The sequence below is a fragment of the Hippichthys cyanospilos genome, chromosome 16, assembly GCF_059441005.1.
Source record: "Hippichthys cyanospilos isolate Australia breed blue-spotted pipefish chromosome 16, RoL_Hcya_1.0, whole genome shotgun sequence".
Classification (NCBI taxonomy): Eukaryota; Metazoa; Chordata; class Actinopteri; order Syngnathiformes; family Syngnathidae; genus Hippichthys; species Hippichthys cyanospilos.
In genome coordinates, this window is record NC_142384.1 from 17,864,349 (window position 1) to 17,888,310 (window position 23,962).

Below are 23,962 nucleotides of genomic sequence, written 5' to 3' on the forward strand. Positions count from 1 at the left end.
GCTTATGATAACAACAACAAAAAAAAAGACATACTTTCTTCCACGCGCGAAGGACGCGAGATCTAGGAAAAAGGCGGCGACACTTTGATGTGCCGCCAGTGAAGATGAGGAGGAAGTCCCGCTGAGGTCATTTGCCTGGAGACTTGGTGAAGAAGAAGCCATGTGGAGACCCACCGTGAGAAGGACAATTCGGTCAAGAGAAAGTACGGTATGTGCATACGCTTGTTTTCCCCGCCAAAACATTGGGGCTCATTTTTCATATTTTGCTCATTTCTTACAGACGTTTTCTTCCATTTTCACTGCCATTAAGTGTCCCGAAACTTTTGTCCAAATTTGTCCAATTTTCTTGACTTTGCTCACCCTTCAAGTGTCCCAATATTTGTGTCTATATTCCATATTTTCACTTCCTGTGTGTGTCCCAAACCTTTTGTGTGTAGATTAATAAAAATGTCTCAGGAAGACATGAAAACAAACAGGAAGTCATCCATTTTGGTTTGAGCGGGATGTTTTCGCCATTTTTCTATTCAAATGAATAGAAAATTCAGCCCCTGAATCCAAACTCGCTTATGAGCGTGAACATTGGAAACGTGTTTTTTCCATACACAGATCAACAAAAAAGTCTCAGGAAACCATGCGTGAAAAGAAACAGGAAGTCGGCCATTTTGGTTTGAATGGGATGTTTTCGGTTCTTTTTGGCTATTTTTAAGCATTCTTCAAACGCTTTGAAATTTCAGCCCCAAAGTCGCTTAGCAGCATAAGATTTGGTGGACATGTCAATCATGAAAAGACCCACAAAAGATCTTAAAAGCCGTGCCCGAAAAGAAACAGGAAGTGGGCTTTTCCGCTCTGTTCGCGGACATTCTTCATTCCGGCAGCGCCGCCCACGATACAGGTGGAGCGCGATGAATGATTCACGAGCGTTCCGAGGACGACGTGACCCCGGCCCCTCGGCCCACTTGACGCGTGTCGCTCACGCCGTAGCCCCGCCCCCTCCCGACACTTCATTAACCGAACGGCGTCGGCTTCATCCCGCCGAAGGGGGGAAAGTGTTTGTGGTATTGGACGTGCGTCGCGTGACCTCGTGACCGATGTCGAGACGACCCCTCGCCCCCTCGCCCCGAAGACCCCGGGGAGGAAAAGGAGCCGATGAATGAGCGATGAGATGATTGTTACACCATCATAACGCTCATCTAATTGCCAATTTGTCTTTTTAATTGAATTTGCTGGAGTGAGGAGGATGGAGATGGGATTCCTGCCGCTGTGTGTGTGCGTTGAGCGGGTAGGACCTTAATGACACTGGGTGTTGCCCGCAGACACTCCGTAGCCTCCGCATAGCAACCCGACTTCCCCTCGGGACATTTTGGGGGCGGAAATCTCCACTTGGCCCCGCGTCATTTCTCTGCGATGAAAGCGGCGCTGGGAAATAAACAAGCGCGAGGACTGCATTACTTTTAGGCTCACTGGACCATTACCTCTAAAAACGGGCGAGTCGATACCTAAGAATATGATCGAAATTCAGCCCCTGAAGCCGCTTGCAACATACAATTTGGTAGACATGTCCATCATGAGGACAGCCACCAAAAATGAGGCTGATTTGGACCGTTTCCGGGTGTCCTTTGAGTACGGGCTGGAAATTTGAGTTCTTTTCCTTGAATGTCACTATTTTCGTGTTACTTCTGCCATGAGCTCCGTTTCACGCAACATTTGTATGAAACCGATATCGTGTAATAGCTAGAGTTTGTCTTTGTGTGTGTGTGTGTGTGTGTGTGTGTGTAAGGAAGTGAGAGAGTGTGTATCATTGATCTCTCTCTCTCTCTCTCTCTCTCTCTCTCTCTCTTTTTCGAGCAAGCTCCTCGCGTTCGCTCATTTCTGCAGTCACCATCCGAGCGGTACGAAGGAATGACCGGGACCCGATAGACGACCCCCCCCACGACGCCACAGACCGACCAATCACAGGACACCGCTCTCTCTCACTCTCTCTCTCGCTCTCCCGCCTCCCGCCAGAGCATCCCCTCGTCCTCATCCTCCTTTTTCCTTTTCCCCGGCTTCTTCCTCGCATCTTGTGGTCCGAGGAGGACTTCTTCTCCTGCGGGAGCGACGGGGAGACGAGAGAAGAAGAAGAAGTGCGATCGCGGACCAGCGCCTGGCGTCAAGCTGTGAGTACGACATACGTGGACACGCGCGTACACGCGCGGCGTTGTGCGCTCGGGTTGTCGCCAAGTAGGTTTTTTTGTCCGAATGCGCGAGTGAAAGTTGCTTCCAAAAATGCTTGAATGAAGTGCCGCAACGTGATGGCCTTTTCAAAGGAGTCGTTTTGAACTCACAAAACACTTTTTTGGAAGGAAAAATCAAGGGTGGAAAAAGTTTTGCCGATTCTCAGAATGACCTGAACATTTTTCTTTTTTTGGTTGTGTTTTTAATATTTGAATTCTGCACATTTTTTTGTCTTGAACTGATAGTTAATATTTGCAGTATTTTACTTCTTAACACGCAACAATGAAATGATGATGTGTTCCAATGTTGTTCCAATGATGTTTTGTCCAATCATTTGGTCGTTGCGTCAAAGCCATTTCACCAATCAATTGGAAAGCAATAAAAAAAAAAAAACACATTTAACAGGGTTAAATCTTCATTTTCCATTTTGTCATAACTTTCTTGCATGCATCTTTTTTCTTGCGTGCATCTTTTGTTTGCTTTCTTTTTCTTGCGTGTCTTTTTTCTTGTTTGCTTCATTTTCTTGCGTGCCTCTTCTTTCTTGTTTGCGTCTTTTTTCTTGCTTGCACTTTTCTGTTTTTTGTGTGCTTGGTTTTTTGTTTGTGTGATTTGCACTTCAGGGCCACCGTACTTTTGCTTGTTGCAGCAAATACGTTTTTAGTTGCTACTTCAAGCAATAGGTTTATGAACTCACCCAGTGAGATCCTCATCGCAACAAAAAATAATGATCAGAATAATGATCATAAAGATGCGTCAAACGCCTCGGCATATTTGTCGACCTGCGAAATCTCACCGAGTTGGACTCAAGTTTCACGAATCCAACACGCTTCCTCGCTCAACCGGTCCTCGTGTTTTGTCCGCCATCTCGCGCCGCGTTCGCTCGTAGTCGGAGGAAAGTCGATGCTTTCTCGCCGGGTGTTTTTTTTCATGTCCAAGCCCCGGTTTCTGGCGGGCCGCAATCGATCGGGCGGCGGCGGGTAACCGGCGCCGATCGTCAATACTCCGCCTTACGAGGCGAGGGCGGGCCGCGGCCGCCGTCCCCTCCGGCTCAATTACAGCGTCCGCCTTCCTTCCGTACGACCTCCGCAAGGTCAACGGCGGTGTCGGCTTCACATCATTTTTATTTTATTTTTTTTCCGAGAGCTAGCGCGGCCGCTAAATGTTTAATGGCGGAGCTCGTCGATAACCACTCCGTTCATGAAGGAGAAAATGCTCTCGTGGGTTTTCTGGAGGGACGACTCGGGTCCGCACGGAAGACTCCGAGTCCGAGATATTCGGGAAAAATATTTATGGGACAGATCGTTAGCCCGAAGGTGTTAGCTTGATATTAGCAAGATGATGTTTACGGTACGTTAGCCTGAAGATTAGGCACCAAATAAAAAGGAGGATGTTTTTCTTAGGATTTCTGCCCTTTCCCAAAGACGTCAAACGTCCCAATATCTTATGTCATCCGACGGAACGATCCCGCAGTCCAGGTGTGTTCGGGGTGGATTTGTCTGGATAATAGGGTCGCAAACGGGTCAGGCCGGCAATCTTAAATATTAAACGTGTTCAATATTTACCACCCCAAATTTTCCTGCGGGTGAGGAAAGTGTACGTCTCTCGAGTCGTGACTCCGTGAACTGTGACGTGGAACCAATGTAGATCATGGAAGAAGCGTGCCGGTGGACCAACGTAGTTCTTGTTTTTTTAGAAAAGTGGATTCCTTGGATGGTAACAAGTAAGGGCGATAGACAACATGAGATTTCTGCTCGTTTGGTGATCGCTGGTGTTTGAAAAAAATATGTGATGAGCTTTCACACTTGAAAAAGTCAATATTGCTAGCGTGCGTATGCTAGCCTTCCATTCGCAAATATGATCTTAGCTAAAACAAAGTATATTTGAAGATGTTTGCGCATATTGTGGATGATGTTATCTTGTGTTTATTATGTTAATAAGAAAAAATAGATGGTGTTGGCCTGACATTAGCTTGAGGGCATTAGCCTAAAGATCACTTTAGCTTCAAAATCGATAAAATTAGCTTGCAGATGACGATAGCCTGAAGATAAAAAATAAAGTTAAAAAAGTTAAAAAAATCTTGAAAATAGCATTATTTAGAAGATTATTCAAATTAGATTATGCTTTATGCTGTCTTCAGCATGTTAACAATATGACGATCTTAAGTCGCTAGAAGCTAGTAGGGACGCTAATCCAAACTCTCGCTTTTGTCTGCGCCCGATGCGGTCATTCAGACATCTCGAGTCGATTGAAGGAGCTGGGAGCTTTCTTTCAGCCGCAAATGATCAGTTAGCGCAGAGCGGCTCACATTTGTGCCTCATTTGCCGCTCCATTTTGTCCCCCAAAGTCCATTAGCACGTTAGCCCGTCTGCCACTTTTAGCTCGCCAATAAAAAGGAGCGAGTGCCTCCGCCTAGTATTAGATCAGCGCCGCTGCCCGCTCAACTTTTTTTTTTTTTTTTTGCTCCATTAAAGACGTCCGCGAAGATGGCTCTCTTTTACAAAAAAAAAGTTCTGTGAAGAATACTGAGATGTAAATGACTGAGCAGGAGGCGACCATGCAGGACGCTTCATCGGCGGCCATTATGCTTCACACAGGAAGTAATTGAAGAGGCAACCGGCGCTCATTTTCATCCCATCATATGCTTTTTTTTTTTTTTTTTACTTTTACTTTGTGCCAGGCAGGCAATTCATTTCTGTTGAATCAAAAAGAATGCCCCACAAGCCAACACAATTGGATTTTTTTTGGAGGGGGGGGCACTATTTATATTCCATATTTCCCACATTATAAGGCGCACCTACGAGGAATTGCCTGTTCTAGAATTGTTTTCATATACAAGATGCTCCGCATTATGAGGCGCATAGAATAGAAGCTGCGGTAGTGGCTGGGGTTGCGTTGCGCTAAAGGGAATCTCATCAAAAATTCATTTGGACTTAACTTTTAGGCTGAATGGGGTATTGGGCCAATACCAATACTGGGTTGCTTTGTGCAAAGAACAAAAACAAACTTTGACTATTTTGAACAAAACAACATTCAAGGTTTTCTTTCTGTTTCATTCATCATGACCCAAATTTGGGGTTGAAATATACTCCCAATGAATGGTCCCTTTCTGACCCAATTTTTTTTTTTTTTGACAGTGTGCAGAACTGGCATTTCAGTCCTCCGTGGGGACATTTTAGTCCTCTTTGGGGACATGTTAAGCTACGTTAAGGACATCCTAGTCCGGGAGTCTCGATTTAAGGAGCATTTAGGTCCTCTTAGAGGAACAATCTGGTGACCTATTTCTTCTGATCTATTTGTTGTTGGAATTACAATCGTGGCCAATTAAATTCTTCACTCCAGGCAAAATGTTTTTTTTTTTTTTTTTTTAAAGGGACTTAGATGGTACTCGTAGGTAAAAAAATAAAATAAAAAAATTCCAAATTTCTCCCTGTGGCCTTTTCCCTCATCTTCTTCTCTCTCGTCCCCCTCGAGGTTTTTGGCCCGAGCTCCGGTCACGGCGACGGCCGCTTATCTGGCCGCTATCGATCGGACGTGGCGCATGTGTGTTGGGTGGGGGCGGCGGGCTTCAAAATGCCGCGACCAATCAATGAGGACATTTCATTCTCCTTGAAGCGTCCTTCGTTTGATCCCCGCCACCGATTGGACGGCCCTGACGCTAACAAGCCCGTCACCTCCTCCGAGCTCCACTTTGTTTTGGTCCACTTTGTAAACGTTTTCATCCACTTTGGGTGGGGGGGGGGTTCTCTTTCCTGCCGAGTTTCCCGAGATCGGCGAGGAAGAAAACAAAAACAAAACGGCGACAAACAAGCTGCCGGTTGTTTTTCTTTATTTCGCCCTGATTGAAAGTGTCCACGCGTTTCATTTTATGGCCTTCACCTTTGCAATAAAAGTGAAACTCTACTCATTTTCAAATATTTTTCCCCTCATAATTTTATGCTTTATGTCATTTTTGTCGAGCGGGCTTGGTATTTTATGGGTGTAATTACGTGATTCTTTTCCGTCAGCTTATATTTGTGTTAATTAATAGCTCGTGCGGCTTTCGAGACAATTTTTATGACTGGGAAGAAAGTCCTTCATCAACTTTCAGGACGTTCCGCTCCACTTTTATGACGCTTCGGTCCACTTTTGGGACATTCTAATACACTTTCCTGCGTTTATTCTGGAATATTCGTGTTTACGTTTCAGTTCAATTCATAAGCTTTTATTTCCCATTGAGAACATTGTGAATGAGTTTTGGGAATATTCATGTTCGCATTGCGGTTCAACAAAGGAAGATTTCATTCTACGTTTGGGACATTCTCGTCCGCTTTTCATGTGTTTATTCTGGAATATTCTGATTTACGTTTCACTTGAATTCAGAAGGTTTATTTCGGTTTGGGAACATTTTCAAACCCTAGCCAAAGATTGTGGTGTGCGTCGGGGATATTCATGTCCACTTTTTAGACATTTTGGCTCACTGAGGGAATCTTTTGTTCCAGTTTTGGGACTTTCTACTCCCCTTTACCGGCATTTATTCTGGAATATTCTTGTTTAAATATCGTTTCCATTCAGAATATCACTATATATTCGCTTTTGGAAGATTGCGGCGTGCGTCGGGAATATTCACAAATATTCAGACATTCCGGTTTAACATTTTATTCCACTTGGGAAGATTCTACTCCACTTCGGGAAGATCGCGGTCCCATTTTGGAAATATTCCGGTCGGTTTTCGGGCCATTTTTGCCAAGGTTTGAGACTTTCTGCTCACCTTTGGTGAGGCAGGTGTCAGAGTGGTGCTTGTGCTAGCGTAGTGCATATTGGATCCGTTTCAAGTGCGCTTTTGCGCGCGCGTCCGCAATGTCGGAATTTGTCTCGGCCGCGAGTCAATCAAAGTCGGCGCGGTTATTGATGAGCCATCATTATTCCGCGAGCGAACGGCGCCGCCGAGGAGACGAGGCAGCCGAGCGGCAAAGTGGCCGACGACTCGACAAAAGACGTTCCAGGCGCTTTGCATAAAATCTCTCTTTGCGGCCTCCCTCACCTTCTTCGCGGACTTTTGATTGATTCCCTACCTCGTACGACCTTTGGCTTCGCGTTGCCGTGGAAACGGTGCGCCGGAACATTCTGGTCCACTTCGAGATATTTTGATTAGAAAATTTGTTCCACTTTTGGGAGTCCATTTAAAGGGCATTCTTTCGGCGTCCCTTTTGGATGACTTGAGTCTGCTTCAAAAAAAAAAAAGTCCACTTTGAGAAGATTCCGGACCATTTTGGAACGATCCTAGGACTTTTGTGGTGCACTCTGGGAACATTCTGTCCTACTTTTGGAGGAATCCAGTAGAGTTCCTGAAAGTCAACCTTGTTGTCCATATTTAGTGCATTTTGCTCCACTTTGGGAACAGTTTAGTCCAGAACAATTGAAACCAAATGAAACCCTCTTTTGGAGCGATTTGAGAGAATTTTAGTCCACCGTAGAAGAATTCCCTTCCACTTTTTGCCCTAAATGTTCCTGTGAGGGCATTTCGGTCCACTTGGGAACAATTCAGAACATTCTAGACCAGATGGAGGGATCAATCTACTCCATTTTTAGGGGATTTTGCTGCACGTTTGTAGAATTTGGGTCCGCTACCAGACTAGCCGGACCAATTTAAGAGCGTGGCAGTCCACATTGGGAATATTCTAGTCTACTCTTTCAGCATTTTGGTCCGCTAAATTACTTCCCGCATGTTCCCTCTCCATTACGGGTCTGCAAGACCTTATTAAGGTCGCTTCACTTTATTAAGCAGTAAAACAACAATAAACAGTTTTATTACATGGGATTATTCCGGGTCCTAGTCCTCATTGCACAGTATAAAATGTTGTGTTAAGTTGGAATTGAGGTCTGCCAGCTGAGTCTTACGGTTCCTGTGGCTCTGGGAGGAAGCCAATAGCATTTAGATTTGACACCCCCCCCCCCCCCCCCCCCCCCCCCCTCCTTCCGCCCTATTCGCCTAGCCCCCAGGTCCAAGTGGCGTCTCTCTCTCTCTTTCCAGTTCTCTTTCACCTCGAAATAGTGTTTTATAAGCTGTCGGCGGCCATCTTGACAATGATATTTGCAATGTGTATTTCTTAACATACAGGGATGAAAATTATTATTATTATTATTATTATTATTATTATTATTATTATTATTATTATTATTATTATTTAAATTCCCATTATTTGATCAACCCATCAAATACTAGCCCAATTCAAATGACTAGCTGACTGATGTAGTTCCTTGCAAAAGTGTGAGCCAATCTTTGCATTTAAAGCCTGAAATAAAAATAAGTTCAAGGGGGAAAATACTTTAATATAGCGCCCAATTAAAATGAGTATTTGACTGATACGATACATTATCATTCATATTATACACGCCGCATGAACATTTTCAAGCTTAACATAAAAAAAGATACTTGAAAGCTATAAAACAAGGGCAAATCAAAATATAGTACGAAAGTTGAGATTGGAAGAGACGCAAAATCGACTGACTGTATTCTGAGCTGTGATTGGCTCTTGCGAGAGTTTGTTTTGTTTTTGTGTTTTTTCCTCATTAGCGGGTGCTCACCTGGCACTCAGGTGCTTGAAATCAGCAATCTGCCGCTCGTCAGGCCGAATATGCGCTTGTGGATTCCGTTTTTTTCTTTCGTATTTTTGTTTGTTTGTTTTTGATTCGACTGTTTGTTTTTTTGCTGGCTACGGTGGAAGAGCAAGACATGAGCCATCGAAATGCCAAATCACCCCCCGCCGTTGTCGCCATTAATCAGGAAACGAATCTGCAAATCTGAGTATTGGAAAAAAAAAAAGGAATCCAAGGATGACAGATGAAAAGTCTTAAATTAACTTCAGTGGTGAGTATATTTTTTACTCTATTTTTATACTTTATTGCGACAATGTCATTTACGAAACGTGAAGGAGATGTTTTCAAACATTTTAATTGCACAAGCTGTTTTTCTTTAAATCAAGCGGAGTAGAAAAAAAAATAGCGTTCCCCCGGTTGTCGCGGGGCTTACGTTCCTAAAACTGTCGGCAGTCACCAAAATCGAAGTAGAAATATAACATTGAACGTTTTGCTTTTGTTTTCATGTATTTGTCCATTTGTTTTTAACTGAGCACAGGACAAAATAGTGGACAAATAGCAAGATGGCAAATGGTGAGGTAAACCTGCAAAGAAGTTCTGGTCATGAATAAAATATAGAATATTTCTTTTTTTCTTTTGCCTCACACCCCTTTTTGTACTTAGTTTCCTTAGTAAATACAAAAACTATTATATTGATAATATAATCATGTCCTAATTTTTTTTGTGTTAAAAAATAAATTCATCTATTCTGACTTTTCTGACGTACAAGGAAGTAAAATAGCGCGGTCCATAGAAATAGTTATGGTCATAAATGAAAAAATCGCGAGCAGTGTATCACAAGTGTTTCACGAGGCTTCATTTGACCACGGTGGAAACATTTTAGCGCAATTCAGTCTACCGAAGCCGTTTGAGTCCACTTGCCGACCCGCAGCTACGGCTCCCGGTCCCGCGCATCAATCATAAATACGGTACCGCTCGAGTGCTTCATTAACAAGTGAATAATTTGTGTCTGCCGGATTGTTTTGGTGGCGGCCGCGCTCGGCGGAGGCCGGCGGCGTCCTCTCGCAACTAATATGCACGGCGGGATCCCTCCCGTCCAGACGGAACGCCGTCGGAATGGGATGTGGCCGTCTGTTGTGATTGCGCCGGTGAACCCGTCTGACCCGGCTGCCCGGAACCTGAGTGAGGCCGCGCGCTCGCCCGCTTGTTTACTCCCCCTCGCCGCTCCCTTTTGAGATGGAGGCAAATTGGCAAAGATCTGCTTTTGGGGAAGGGGGGGGGGGCACTCTTACGGAATGCTTCATCTGCCAGCAAAAAGTATTAAGGAGCATTTGTTAGCGTCGGTGATATTCATCATGAAAAAAATCTCATTAATATCTATTTGTATGGTCAGAGGCACTTTGCTTCGGTTTATTTGAGGAAACATTGGTGCACTCGCTCCACTTGCGGGGCATCGCAATCCAATCGGAGTTGGTTTTGGGACATCGCCCTAAATTTTGAGGGCTGTTTTTCATATTGCGGCAATTACATTGGGGTCAATTTTGAGTTGCGTTTTCATACTCTATTTGGAAATGTTCACTTTTGGGAACATTCTTGCTGACTGAGATTTTTGCGGTGCAGTTTAGGAAGATAGCAAACCAAAGCGACTTTATTTCGGGGTACTTGGGGTCAATTTTGAGTTTGGTTTTCATCCTTCTCAAACCGACCTTATTTTGGGGTAAATTCTGTTTTGCTCCAATTTTAGGACAATGCCGTCAAATTTCGGTGCCATGTTTATTTTTGCTCAAATTCTGGGGCATTTGGTGGCGACATTATACTCGAATTTCAGGACATATTTTGAGTGCTGTTTTCATCGTCTAAGAGATTTTAGTCTTTGTAAGGCTTGCGGTCCCCTTGGCATTTTTGTGGTCCGTTTTCGGAACATAACTTTGATCCGGTTTTTGGCATATTGGGTTAAATTTTGTGTGTTTGTATTATACTTAAGTTTCGACACATTAGGGTATTTTTTTTGTGCTGTTTTCATTGTCTGAGACATTTTGGTCTTGGGAAATCTTGTAGTCCACTTTTGGAAAGCTTCTAGTTCACTTTGGGAAGCGGCCGGCATTTGTTGGCGTCCAATTTAAGAACAGAACAATCCAGTCTGAGTTTATTTTGCTGCTTGTTGCGATAGGAGGAGGGACAGAGCGACGGTCCGCCGGCGAGACGCTCGCTCGATCTGATTGACGAGCAGCCGGACAGCGGTCTGGCGCGGGGACAGGCCGACAGAGTAGATTGTCCGCGCGTCCGTCCGGCCGACAGACGGACAAACGGCCCAAGCGCGCTTGTGATTTCCATCCCCCCGGGCGCGGCGGGTAATAGAGATCAGTAATTGGCTGCTATAAATCTCGACAGAGGACAAGGTGGGTCAGAACAGGCTGATTACTTCCACATTACCGTCAATCCCGGCAAGACCCGGCGCGGATGTCAGCTGGGCCGCTTTCCTCTTAGGAAGCCATCCGTATGGCCGCGCGTCCGCTTCTCTGATCGGGCACGCGGGGACAAATATGGCGCCGTGTTTTGTGTGCTTGATGTGCAAGATGAGCGTTTGCCTTTTTCTTAGTTAGGTAGGAAACGAACGTCTAACGTTTCCGTTATTCCACAATCGCAGTCACTAAGCGCTAGGGTTAGTTTGGAATCAATTTTGAATCCATTTTTAAATCAAAATTTCCCACTGTCGAATCCGCTTTCGAACAAGTATTGGAATCCAAATGGCAGATGATCTTTACCCACAACCGAATCCACTTTTAGTCCACCTTGAATCAAATTAGAATCCACTTTCTTCACGATTCAGTCCACTTTTGAATCCGCCTTTTAATCAAATTTGGATCCATTCTCGACCCACTATAGAATCAATTTTTAATCCATCTTTTGAATCAAAACGATTCCACTTCTTACCCACTTTTGAACCGCCTTTGAATCCAATTTGGATCCACTCTTTACCCATTACTCGTACCACTCTTTGTCCGCCTTCGAATCAAATTCGAATCCACTCTTTACCCGCCATTGAGTCCGCTTTTGGATGCACTTTTAAATCAAATCTGAAACCTCTTTTTTTCCCTCCATTGAATCCACTTTGAGTCTTCTTTAATTCTCCTTTCATTCTGCTTCAAATCGATTTTGAATCCGCTTTGAATTCAGTGAGCAAATGGACTCGCGGCCTTTTCGGTCAGCCGTCTGTCTGTTCACATAAAGGTGTTCTATTCTGTTCTTTGACTCGGACCTCATCCGAAAACCAGCGCGCTCACTTTTTAGGCTGTAGCTAACGGATCGGTCGCCGAGTGTGTGATGTTGACGTGCGCTGATGTTGGCGTCCGTGCCAAACTTTAAATGGACTGTTTGTCACTGCCAAGAAGAAGAAGAAGAAGAGGGAAAAAAAAAAGCTAATTGAAAAAGAGAAAACGTGAAGCCGAGGCGACCTTGGCGCGTTTGTCCTTCGCGCGCGTTTGCACACGACTGATCTCGTCTTAATGGACAAACTTGGAGAGGCGGCGAGGCGCGACTCATCAGCGCCGTTTCTCACGCGTCCTTCGCCGACGCCCCAAAACTTGTCTCCGGGGCCGCGTTTTGGATGGGAAAGACTTTCAGACTTTCATCCGGTCCATGTCCTTCATAGGCAGCCTCATCCATGTCCTTCATAGGCAGCCTCACGCTCGCGTTTTGTCCTCACGAGTACCACCGTTAATTCAGTGTAGTGGTTTGGAAATGGTGTTGTGTAGTAATTTTCAATGGGGGTTTTTGGGGGTATGTGAAGGCACTTCAGGATGAATGTGAGATTTTAAACGGGGCAGTATGTTTTTGTTTTCAAATTAAGAGCAAACTGATTGGAACATAAAGCAATCTGTTGTAAAATGGTGTTACAGTAACTCCTTTGCAAAACTTTGTAAGGGTTTATTTTAAGTTTTGATCCAATTGAACGCTTTTGAATCCCACCACAGGAAGAGAACATTTTTCTTTTTAAATCAAGAGCAAAACAATTGGAACAAACCTATTTGTTAAATGGTATTGGTGACTTCTATCCAAAACCTTATGTCTTCATTTTGTGAAGTTTTAATACAATTAAATGTTTTTTAATCCCATGATTGGGACAGTACCGTTTCCTTTTTCAATTAAGAGCAAACTAATTGGAACGTAAAACAACCTATAGCCAAAATAAAAGTTGCCGATGAAATATTTACCAGTAGTTTTACGTCACTATTTTCGGACAGTTTTAGCATATTGGTGAAACAACAAAATACTGTTAGTGAGGCAAAAAAAATTGCACTAGATCACAAAATAAGACAAAAAGTTACTAGTACAACAAAGCTGTTTTGTTAGTTTGCTGAAATGTCTCGCTAGCGAGTGTACCAGTACGTGATTTTCTAGCTAGCTGGAATCAAACGCCAAAAGGGTTTCGCACACGTTTGGCAAGAAAAAGCACAGCGGGATTTTGGGGCGTCGTCAGCGGCTGCCCCCCCGAGGCCTCGCAAATGTGTGACACCATTTGCGCAATCATCCTGACAGCTGCCCGCAGTGGCGCTCGCTGGAATAAAGACAAAATGCTAATTCTGTTTTTCGTAACCCAAATAAAGTTTGGTGTTGTTGAACAGCGCGGATCGTTGGCGGTCCCGCAGGCACTTTTCTGATCAAATATTCATATTTCAAACATCTGATTGGAGGAGTTTAGGATCTGCATGAAAGAAAAAAAAAATCGGAATAACTTAGCGGAGTTTGTCTTTTCGCTTCATCAAACTGCGATACTTTGTTCTCGACTGTCTGCCGTTAAAATTTGCAACCCGTCTTGGCGGTTTGCACCGTTTCCAAACCAGGGGACCTACTGGAATTATTTCAGAGGCCGTTTTGCCTTGATACCGTACCAACAAATGTCGAATGAAAACAGAGGCCATTCCGACCCCGTTGTCTTAGCGAGGGTGTCAAACTCCAGTCCTCGAAGGCCGGTATCCTGCATGTTTTCCTTTTTTTTTCTCCCCAACACACCTGCTTCAAATGATTAGTCACTTAACAGGCGTGTGAAAATGTTCCTAATCACTTGTTGCGTTTGAGAGAGAGGGTTCAAAAACATGCAGGATACCGGCCCTCCAGGACTGTTGACACCTATGTCTTACTGTATCAAAACAAACGCTTCCTTTCTCCACTTTCACTCAGACAAGTCCCACATTTAAATATATCTATTTTTATCTTTAACAAGCAGTGCAGGTCGTGTCGTAAAAGCCGTGTCCCCCTGAGCCCGCGCTGCTCGGCGTCCAATCGGGCGCCATTTTCTTTCGCGGCTATGCTTTAGCTCCCCGATTCCGGATCCTCATGGGGTTAGCGTGAATAAATCATGGTGACGCGGTAAGATAAAGAATGCCTTGCGCGTGGGGTGGTAAGACTGGTCGCGGTAGCGGGGGAGGAGTGGTCGCCGGCCTGCCAAACCCTGCCAGGCCCGGCCCGGCCCGGCCCGGCCCTGACACCTCGCCAAGAGCGCTCATTCATCACGCGTGCGCCGCTCTAAATCACGGCGGATAAAGGACGCGGCGGAAAAGAATGGAATTGTGAAGGCAAGGCTTCTAAATCCTGCCGCCGTCATCTCCAATAAACACAGAGACTTTTTGATGTTCCCTCCTTGCGGGCTTTCATCTCGGGGGAAACGCTCGCCTCGTAATATCCGCCCTGATCTGCAATCGCGTTGCTGGTCGAGGAAAAAAAAACCATACGTTTGAAGAAAGCGTTTGCACAATTTGACACCGGTTTTGACATGTGACAGAATGATGAAAGTAGCATTTCCGTTAGGAGTGTCCAGATCCATTCTTGATTTTGGAGCTGATATCAAAATATTGATGTCGATTACCGATGTTAAAGTTAGTTATCAGATGGTTGGTGACCAGATTACGAAATACACTATTGGATTATAGAGGTATGCCTTTGATATTTCTGATGTTAGCATTCATAAACGACATGTACTTTATCGAGGTTATTTCTCATTCATGTATTTTTTCTAAGCATTTTCACTCTAGTAACGATTCTTGGCATGAATGTATCGTATTGTCTCAGAAATGACAGGGCGAGGTGCAGTACCCTAGGTCCCCAGCAGAGGGCGCTCTCCTCGGATTCTTGATGTTTGCGTTTTGTTTGGGGCATTCCACAGGCTGACGTTTTTTTATCTTCCTTCATACGCCATTAAAAATGTCAAGGAAATAGATGAAAACAAAAAGGATGCTAAAATGTGTGAATCATGTGGGTGGAGTCAGATGATTAGCTCCGCCCCCCTGTTGAGCCACACGTCAATCTGCAAGGTGCAGTCAATGAAGTCCCCTGTGAAGACCCGGGTTCCGAATCCACGGCCCGGGACCTCGGTTTGGGAACCGGCGTTGCGGTTTGTTCATGGAGTGGGGAGCGGTGATTTGCGGGGACCCGCCCGGGCGGAACCAGAGCGATCTGAAGTCGATGGCGGCCTTGACGCCGGCGTGACGGAGTGCGCTCTCTCCTTCCTTCTGGGCCGCCTTTGCAGCTTTTTTTCCCTCCATGGATCAAAGTGGCAACTAACGGCAGCTGTGATGGAGCGAGGGTGGGATAACAAAGCCCCCCCCCCCCCCTTTTGAAACCGGCCTTTCCGGGGGGGCCCGAGGTCCCCCGGATGGATGGCGTCCGTTTGTAACGGCTCGTCTACTTTTGACAAAGTAAGCCCGCTCGTAACCTTCATCCCGATTGGCTGAGCCAAAGGGCATCTGGAGATGAGGCGCCCGCAGATAAGTGAGCGCACCGGCTCCGTCGGGGTCCCTAATAAATTGTCTCCCGAGCCAGAGCATTTCCGTCTTCTTCGGTTCGCTTCGGTTCTCTTGTTTGGCGTCTCCTTGTGTACTTGATTCGTTTTTTTTCATGACGCCAGTCCTCAAATTAAAGTGTGCGTGGATCAGATGTCGGTGGTCCGGGTTCTTCTTGGATTATTCGTCCTCTGCAAAGGGGGGGGGGAAAGCCCCGGAGTCTTCTTTGGAGCCTTCAAAGCTTACAGGAGGCAGTGTGCCCTTCCTTCCTTCCTTCCTTGCTTCCTTCCTTCCAAGGTAGTGATGTTTAATTCATTCCGGGACGCCCGCGGGACCCGCCGAGCTCACAAAAACAACAGCGGCACAAAGACGGAGAGGAAAAAAAAAGAAGAAAGGAGTCGCTAGGAACACTTTCTGATGGGACATCAAATGCGGAATGTTGGTGATTGGATGAGACGCTGCGCTCCATCCCTGCTAATCAGAGCTTCATCAAGCTCGCTCTTGAGTTTCGGGATTGGGAGGGGGGAGTCAGGGGGGCTGTCATCCTCTCCCCCGGACTTGCCCAAATTGCTAAGGAACGTCGGCCAGGGCCCGTCGCCGCTAACGGCAGCTCTTGTAAGATGAGGTTGTTACGGCTTTATTTTCCATAAAAGAAGCGAGCAGCCTGTACCGAGGTCCGAGTACATCCTGGCTCATGCGGCGATATCACTTCGAGAAGATCATGTCAAAGTTATGATGGCTCCATCACCGGTGAGAGAACGCGGAAAGGTATTCCATTTGACTATTGGGTTATTTTTCACCCTAATGTGCGAAATTGAAGTTGTGGGTATTCTTTTTTTTTTTTTTGGACCCAACTGTTAATCTGGGAATCTTCAAAAGTGTTGGATTGCCAAAGAGTTCTCTGGTCCCGGTGGGGTGGTGGCTGCTTGAGGGATGATCCCCGAGCAGCGGGGACGGCTTGGGTCATGGGGACAAAAATCGGAGGATATTCAGCTTTTTTGTGAATCCCAAATTGTGCTGATCCAGTAGCAGCTGCCACAGCCGCTCATAAGAATGGAATACACGCAACCATGACGCATTTGCAGCTTAGACGCTTTTTTTTGGGGGGGGTGGCTGGGAGTCGGGGGCTGGAAGGGGCGATTATATTTTTGCTTTATTTGACAAGAGAAGAAGAAGAGTCACAGGGTCAGCGGAGGGATTGAGATTCAGGACGTGGTTTGCGTGCGCGCGCGCGCTGAGTGCACACAACTCTTCATCCCCGACGGAACGTTCAATCCAATTCATTATCTATCCCCACTTCTAAGATTTATAGCCGCTAGCGCCATAGCTAACAATTTACTCGCATGTTCATTTAGGTAACACGCCTTGAACCGACAACGTTGTCCCTCATCAGATGAACTTTTTTTTGTTTTTTGGGAGAGCGTTAATCTAGTGCGTGGACCGGGTCCTGCCCGCGAATGCGTTTAATCCGGCCCGTGAAATGATTTCGTACTGTATAAAAATGAGCGGATTTTTTTCAGTAAATGAAAAACTTACGATTCATAGCGATGTTGTCTTGAAGTTGTCGTTTTAAAGTTATATACGCCGACCCGCTTGTGAATAGATTTTCCTGGATGCGGCCCGCTAGTTAAAACGAGTTTGACACGCCTGATCTACTCTGTGGTACCAGAAACTGGCAGCACCGGTTAACTTTTTGTAGATTTTTTCCAGACACTTTTATTGGTGTTTTCATGAATCTAGCTAGCAGCTGGCAGTGTTAGCCAACTGTTGTTTCTGGAGACCTTTCCCCAAATTTTCATGATACTAGCTAGCAACTTGCAGTTTTAGCCAACTGTTTTGGATGAACTTTTCTGGAGACATTTTCATTACTCTAACAAGCAACTGGCGGAATCGGCCAACTCTGTCAGAACTTTCCCGGAAACGTTTCTTCATGTTTTTATTCATCTAGCGGCAACCTCTGCTCGGTGAAATTAGCCAACGCTAGCTTTGAACGTTGACGCTGGTTCTTGCTGAGGATTGATATGTGACACGGTAGTGATTCATGTTGTCAGGCGGCTGTTAATGTAATGAGTCAGTCCGTTGATGTGATCCCCCCCAACGGGGATCTCGGGCTGATTGATTTTGCCCTTGAACCCGCGTTGACGGCAGCTCGCGTGGAAGACGAGATGGATCCCGAGATGGATGCCGAAGGCTTTTAAAGGGAGCGTCGGCGCGTAAAAGGCCGCCGTTGCTCACGCGGGACGTCCTGATCGCATCGCTCCCGGTGACTCTGCATTCCGGCCACGGGGGAATTCTCAATGCGGAATTTTCGCTCCTGAAAAGACTGGCCGTAGCGGATTTACTGCTAATAATTACCATTGATTTCTATTACCGTATGATTCGCTTCGATTTTGATATGATTCAATTGAGTTACAGTTGGATATTCGCATTTCTTACGATTCGTTCGGCCTGGGCATTAAGTTAAATCGGTTTCGATGTAGTCAGTTTTTATTTTGGGCTCGATTCACTGAAATTACAATACAGGTCTTTCCGGGTTGCGAAATGACTCCGTTCCTTATAATTAGGATACACTTCTTTACGATTTGGATAGGAGTCAGAAAGTCACCGTATAATTCCATGAATTTATAATACGATTTAGGCAAATGACACGATATGATTCACTCAATCTGGCACACTTGAATTTCGTTATAGTAACGCAGAGTATGGAACTATTTATTGCCGTTGAGTGATTTGCAGAATCACCTTACGATTCACTCCGCTCACGATTCCGTCCAATTATGATATCGTTGAACGGAACGACAGGGGAACATCCGTTTTATCATACCTAGCTTGTTGAAATAGCGCCGTCGCACGTTTTGCAACTTCTCCATGAAACGAAAACCGCTTTTCCCCGCAAAGGTCAGCGAGCCGCGCTTGTATTTCTTTCCGCTATTTGCCGAGTCAGCGGCGGCACGTTTTTATTGAGCCGTTTGGGCCGAAGCGGCAGCGATGAAGTCCGCTCGGGCGTCGGGAAGCTGAAAGTAAGCACGGGCGGGACGCCGGCTCTCGCGGCCGCCATCGATCGCTGCGTCAAGTGGCTTAGTCCGGTGTCAATAGCCTCACCTTTTCACTCCAAACTGATAACGCGCCAGCTTGTGTTCTTAGCTTTGGGCCGCATCAGTCATTCGCTTTTTTTTTTTTTTTTTTCTATTGACCTAGCAGGAAGTGCAACGCTGGCGACACCATGGCAACCAGATGCAGGACAATTGACTACCGTTACAAAAGGAGTCACCGGGAATGCGCTATGAGTCAGCGCCGGTTGACTCCAATTAAATTGCGATCGGCTTGAAATCACCCACGCCGATCCCGATCCGCTCCGATTGCAATATGAGTCAAACATCATACTTCATTTGAGACGATTATATTTATTATTTCAATGAGATACGATCCGCTCCGGTTTCAAGGCGATTAGCTCCATATCCCGTTGAACGTCGTAACAAACGTGATCCGATTCTTTCTAATTCAAATGCGATTCTGTCCAGTCGCCACACGATTTATTACGCGCATCCATTAGCATTTGATGGAATCAACTCAGGATTCGGTGATACGATTCCTCTGTGTTCAAAATATATATCAACAGATGCTAATCGGGGAAGTTGTTCAATAAACATATGCTTCGACATTTCTAAAAAGCTGTCTTTTTGACACCAATATCTGACCCAAATATGGGTTTTCAATCTTCTTCCTAAAATTGGTTAGCAGATGTTCTAAATGACGATAAGCTTCATTTTAATTGTGTTTTTCTCTCTTGAATGAAGACTTTTAAAGTTGTGATCGGATTCGGTCTCACTCCACTTACAACAAATACAATGCGCTACAATCGAAAAATGATGACTTTGATTGTCACACGCTATACTCCCCTCCAAAATACCATTCGGTGATACGATTCCCTCGAAACGACGCTCCCAGATGCCGATACGATCGAAATGGCTTTGCGTCATTCGTGCCGCCGCGCTAATTAGCATGCCGTCCACGGCGCGGCGGGCGGGCGCTTTGATCGGCCGCGCGTCGGGTCAAGCCAGCTTTGGGTGACTCCCCGAGAACAAAAGTGGAAGAACAAGGTGACTCGATGGCGCGGCGATAAGCGCCGACGCTCGCTCGATCCCATCGACGCCTCCTCGGGGTGCGCCGGGGGCCGTCGTTCGATGGCGGCGGCCCGGCTCCCCCGATGCGCATCCGGCCCCTCGGCGGGCGAGCGAGCGAGCGAGCGAGCGCTTGACCTCCAGGCGGAGAACGTGGCGTAAATTCCCCGAGTGTTGATGTTGGCTAATTTGCGGCGTCACAAAAATAAAAGGTCACCTCTGAGCAGCGCTTTACGGCTTTATTTCGCTTTTACGGCCCGCGCCGCAGATTGACTGCCCCGCGTTATCAGATGGCGGAGCAACCTCGTCACATAAAGTTCATCACCTTCAACCGGCGAGATGGAAAGAAGGCCGCTCAAGTGCGCCCGCTACTCGCCGGGAACTTTCAAGAACATAAAAAGTCAAGTTCATTAAAAGCGCGCGCTTAAACCACGAACTTTGAAAATTCTGCCAGTGAAGACGCTTTCGGCGAGCGCCGCCAAATTTGGTCGCCGTGTCTGTCGTGAGGAGAGCCGCGGAAGATTCTCCCAGCCCTGCTCGGAGAGAAGCAGGAAGTCTGCCGTTTTGGTTTCAAGCTGCCATTTTCAGGGTATTTTTGGCCGTTTTTGTAGGGGTCGGGAACGCGGACCCGTGACACGGTTTGGTAGGCATGTCTCAGTCGAGCCACGAAAGACTGTCAGAAGCCAAAACTGCCGTTTTGATTTAAAGCCGCCATTTTCAGGGTGTTTTTTGGCCATTGTTTTTATTACTTGGAAACACCGTGCTGTGAGCCAGCCCGGTTGAACTTGAATTTGAACGGAATTTGCTAGGCATGTCTGTCATGAGTCGAGCCTTGCCCCGAAGGACATAGGTCGGCCATTTTGCTTCAAAGCTGACAATTTCGAGGCGATTTTGGCCATTTTGAAGGAGCTTGAAGGAGTAGAGTGATCGTGTTGGATTCCTGAAGGGTAGTGCAACCATCAGTGCTTGGAGAGAGTATCTTTTAGAAATAATAATAAAAAAAAAAACCTTACTATTTTTTTGCTTAATTTTCAGTTATTGGAGAAGTCATTTCATGAAATAGTTAAATGCATAGAACTTGAATAGCACTCTTGTAATGCTTTTGTCAATTTTCAGTTGAAGCACGTTTTCTCGATATCCCACTTTTTTTTTTCCTCTTAGGTGGATTATCAATTTGATGAAATTTTAAACCTTTTGAGGCATTTGATTCGAAAATGTTCCCACCCCTGGTTTAGACCCACAATTCAGACCCAAAACTAGTTTGACTACGAGGGGGAATTTGTATTTTATTTTTCCAGACTTGTCTCCAGCAGGTTTGACAATGATGAGTTTTAATAAATAATAATAACTATATTATCCTTGACGGTGTTGCGCCAACAACGACTAGCAAGGTAAATAAATGCTCGAAGCCGCCGCTCGTTGACACGGAATTCGGTCGCGCGGCGGCTCACAATTGGCCCGGCTTGTTCCTAAATGCCACTCGCCGCGTCTTTAGTGGCGAGGATATTAGTCTCCTTGGCAACACGCTTGTTTTCGCCACTTTGTATGTTTGCTTTGGCTGATTAAACGCTCAGCAGACAAAGTGACGCCCTGCTGGCTTCATCTCCGGGAAGCTCCGCCGGCATATGCGCCCGATATTGCCGTGGCGTCCCGAGACAAATGGGATTAAAACCTACAAAAATGTGATAAATGCGCCAGAGTCAATCAAGTCGAAACACAACTCAAATGTTCGGGATTGAAAGAAAAACAAAGACTCCATGGATATTAAGTCTTCTATTTTCCAAACTACCACATATATTTAGGCTTTTTTTTTTTTTTTTTTTACACAAAGAAAATGACCATGAGTAGGAAGGCATTTTTGGGGGGCAAAATTATTGGGGAAATTTGAGAAGCTTTTTTTTTTTTTTTTTTCCCAAAAAAAAACCCCAACCACATATGCGTAGTACTATGATCTAAAATGTAGAGAATTAAACTGAATCACGACAATCATAAAGCATTTAAGTAAAAGAAAGAAAAATTACTGGGATTCCAAAAAAATGTCTCTAAATGTAGCGCAAGCAGCGATGAAAACTTCCACAGTATAAATAAAAATCAAAACATTGCTGGATTTAAAAAAATGTGACTATAAGTTGCCTATAAGATGAAAACAAATTTGCATAAATGAAGTGAAATCATGACAAAGCTATGCATGACTGAAATAAAAACATCATTTAAAAGGGTACAGGTATTAAATGAAAACATGACCAAAAAAAAGTTTTAAACTACAATTTTTAAATCCAAACATGCAGAATTTCAGAAAAAAACATGAAAATGATAATATAATAAGTAAAATAACGGATAAGAAGAAGATACTATTTAGGGTTTTCATCATGGTTTCAAGCCAAGATTGACCTTTGAAATAATGATTAAATAGTGAAGTAAGGTACGAAATGGGGCTTAGGCTTTCAATGAGTTGCTGTTCGATAACAGCCTCTAACATGCTTGACCAGAGCAAAGACGAGCAGCCAATCAATGAGAAGCAAATTGAATCTATTAAAGACGAAATAGCGTGTTGACCCCCGCGGCCCCCTCCCCGAGTCAATTAATGTGTTTGTGTGTGTGCTGGGAAGGGGGGTGGGGGGTGGGGGGGGCAGCCTCATTAAGCCTGACAGCAAGCAGCTAACATGCGCATGCTACACAGGTGGCTTTGATGTAGCACGGGATGCTAACGACCCCATTAGCATAAAGGCGCGGATGGAATAATAAGACGTGTGGAAAGGGGGTGTCGTGCGCATGCCGTAACAGCAGGGGGCGCCACGACTCCAAATTGTAAACCTCAGCGATTTCATTAGCTTCATTTCAAAGCAGGCTTTCGTTTTTTGAGTTTCAATTTTGGATTAGGGATTCAAGGAAGATTTTCTGAAAATTTCACAGCACACTTTCACAACTGGGTTATGTTTTTTTTTTAATTTTATTTAAACACATATGACCCATGTACGTACTCAAGTACTGTAATTCCCCAAATATAAAATGCTTTTCCCCCCACCAAAAAAGCTAAATTTATGATCAGTAATTTAAAAATTAGATTTTTTTATTTAATTTTATTCGACATCATTCGAGGAAGATTGCTTTGCCACATAGATGCACATTTTTATATCGGCTATTTTCTTGCTTACAATAATTAGCTGAACTAAACTACATCCTGCTTGAAATGAATGACCAAAAATGATCACGATACTACACAAGGGTTAAGCTAGCGATTAGCGCCTTAGCTTGCAAACGTTAGCATGCTAGCTTAGTCTACTATCTGTCATACAAGACAATTGGCGCACGGCAATTTGCTATTGGATTTTACAATCGCATTTTTCCGTAAGTTTCTACACCTTTGACCTCATCTGTCGGGAATAAAAGCGCAAAAATGATCACCACTGAAGGCGCTAAAGTGTCTGTCCGGCTACTTGGGGGATTTAGCAAGGGAAGAATAATACACCTTCTGCTTCACATGTTTATTTATTTTAACACTATTGTTTAATACGTCACCTTGATTGCGGGGACCAAAGTCTGGAGGCGCCGCCGGAACTGCAATTCCACATGAAATTTTAATCAAACAATAGATCTGAGATGATGTCATACTTCAGGTGTTGGGGGGGTGCGCGGTGGTCTCTCCGTGAGTAATTATCCCTAATTAACAGCGCTGATGAACGTTGGTGGAAAAGAGAGCAGATTGATGGAGTCGGCCGGCCGGCCGGCCTCCTCCCGAGACGCGCGGGGGCAGACGGACACGTGCGGGGAATAGCAAATAACGGCCCCGCGTCCCCAAAAAAGCAAACCGGAGGAGCTGTTACCAGCTTGGCGCTGCCTTCAAACCGCATTTTTGGAACCTGTACTCACAGCCCAAACCGATCTACAAACCCCAAATTTGGAACCCTATCGCTGACTTTGAGAGCCTCGTTTGACGCCCTCAACCCAAACTGGGATTCAAAACTCCAACCGTTGCTTGAAAACCTAATTTGACACCCTAACACTAACTTCAAACATAATTTGAAACTCAATCGGAAACCTTAACATTTTTTTCCTCGCGACGCAGCTTGAGTTCATTTTGCCATAAATACCCAAAGTTGAGTTTCATCCGGCGTCCCGACCGCACACCTCGCCGTTCCTAATTGAATCGGCTGAAGAAATGCTAACCTCAGTTTTAGCAATATTCCTTTGTCTGAACAAGGATGGACCCGGACGTTGGTTCAGTCTGCTCGCTTCTGTTATTGAAAATAATGCTGTACCTATTTAAGTTAC

At 45.2% G+C, this 23,962-nt stretch overlaps 1 protein-coding gene across 1 annotated transcript in view; it reads left to right on the forward strand.

The window, feature by feature from the left end:
• The first annotated feature begins 2,070 nt into the window (after positions 1–2,070).
• Positions 2,071–23,962, forward strand: part of LOC148411135 (RNA binding protein fox-1 homolog 3-like) — a 237,994-nt gene continuing 216,102 nt past the window's right edge. The window contains exon 1 of the mRNA XM_088438129.1: positions 2,071–2,156. The gene's annotated coding sequence lies outside the window, so the exon portion shown is untranslated. The remainder of the gene's footprint in view (positions 2,157–23,962) is intronic.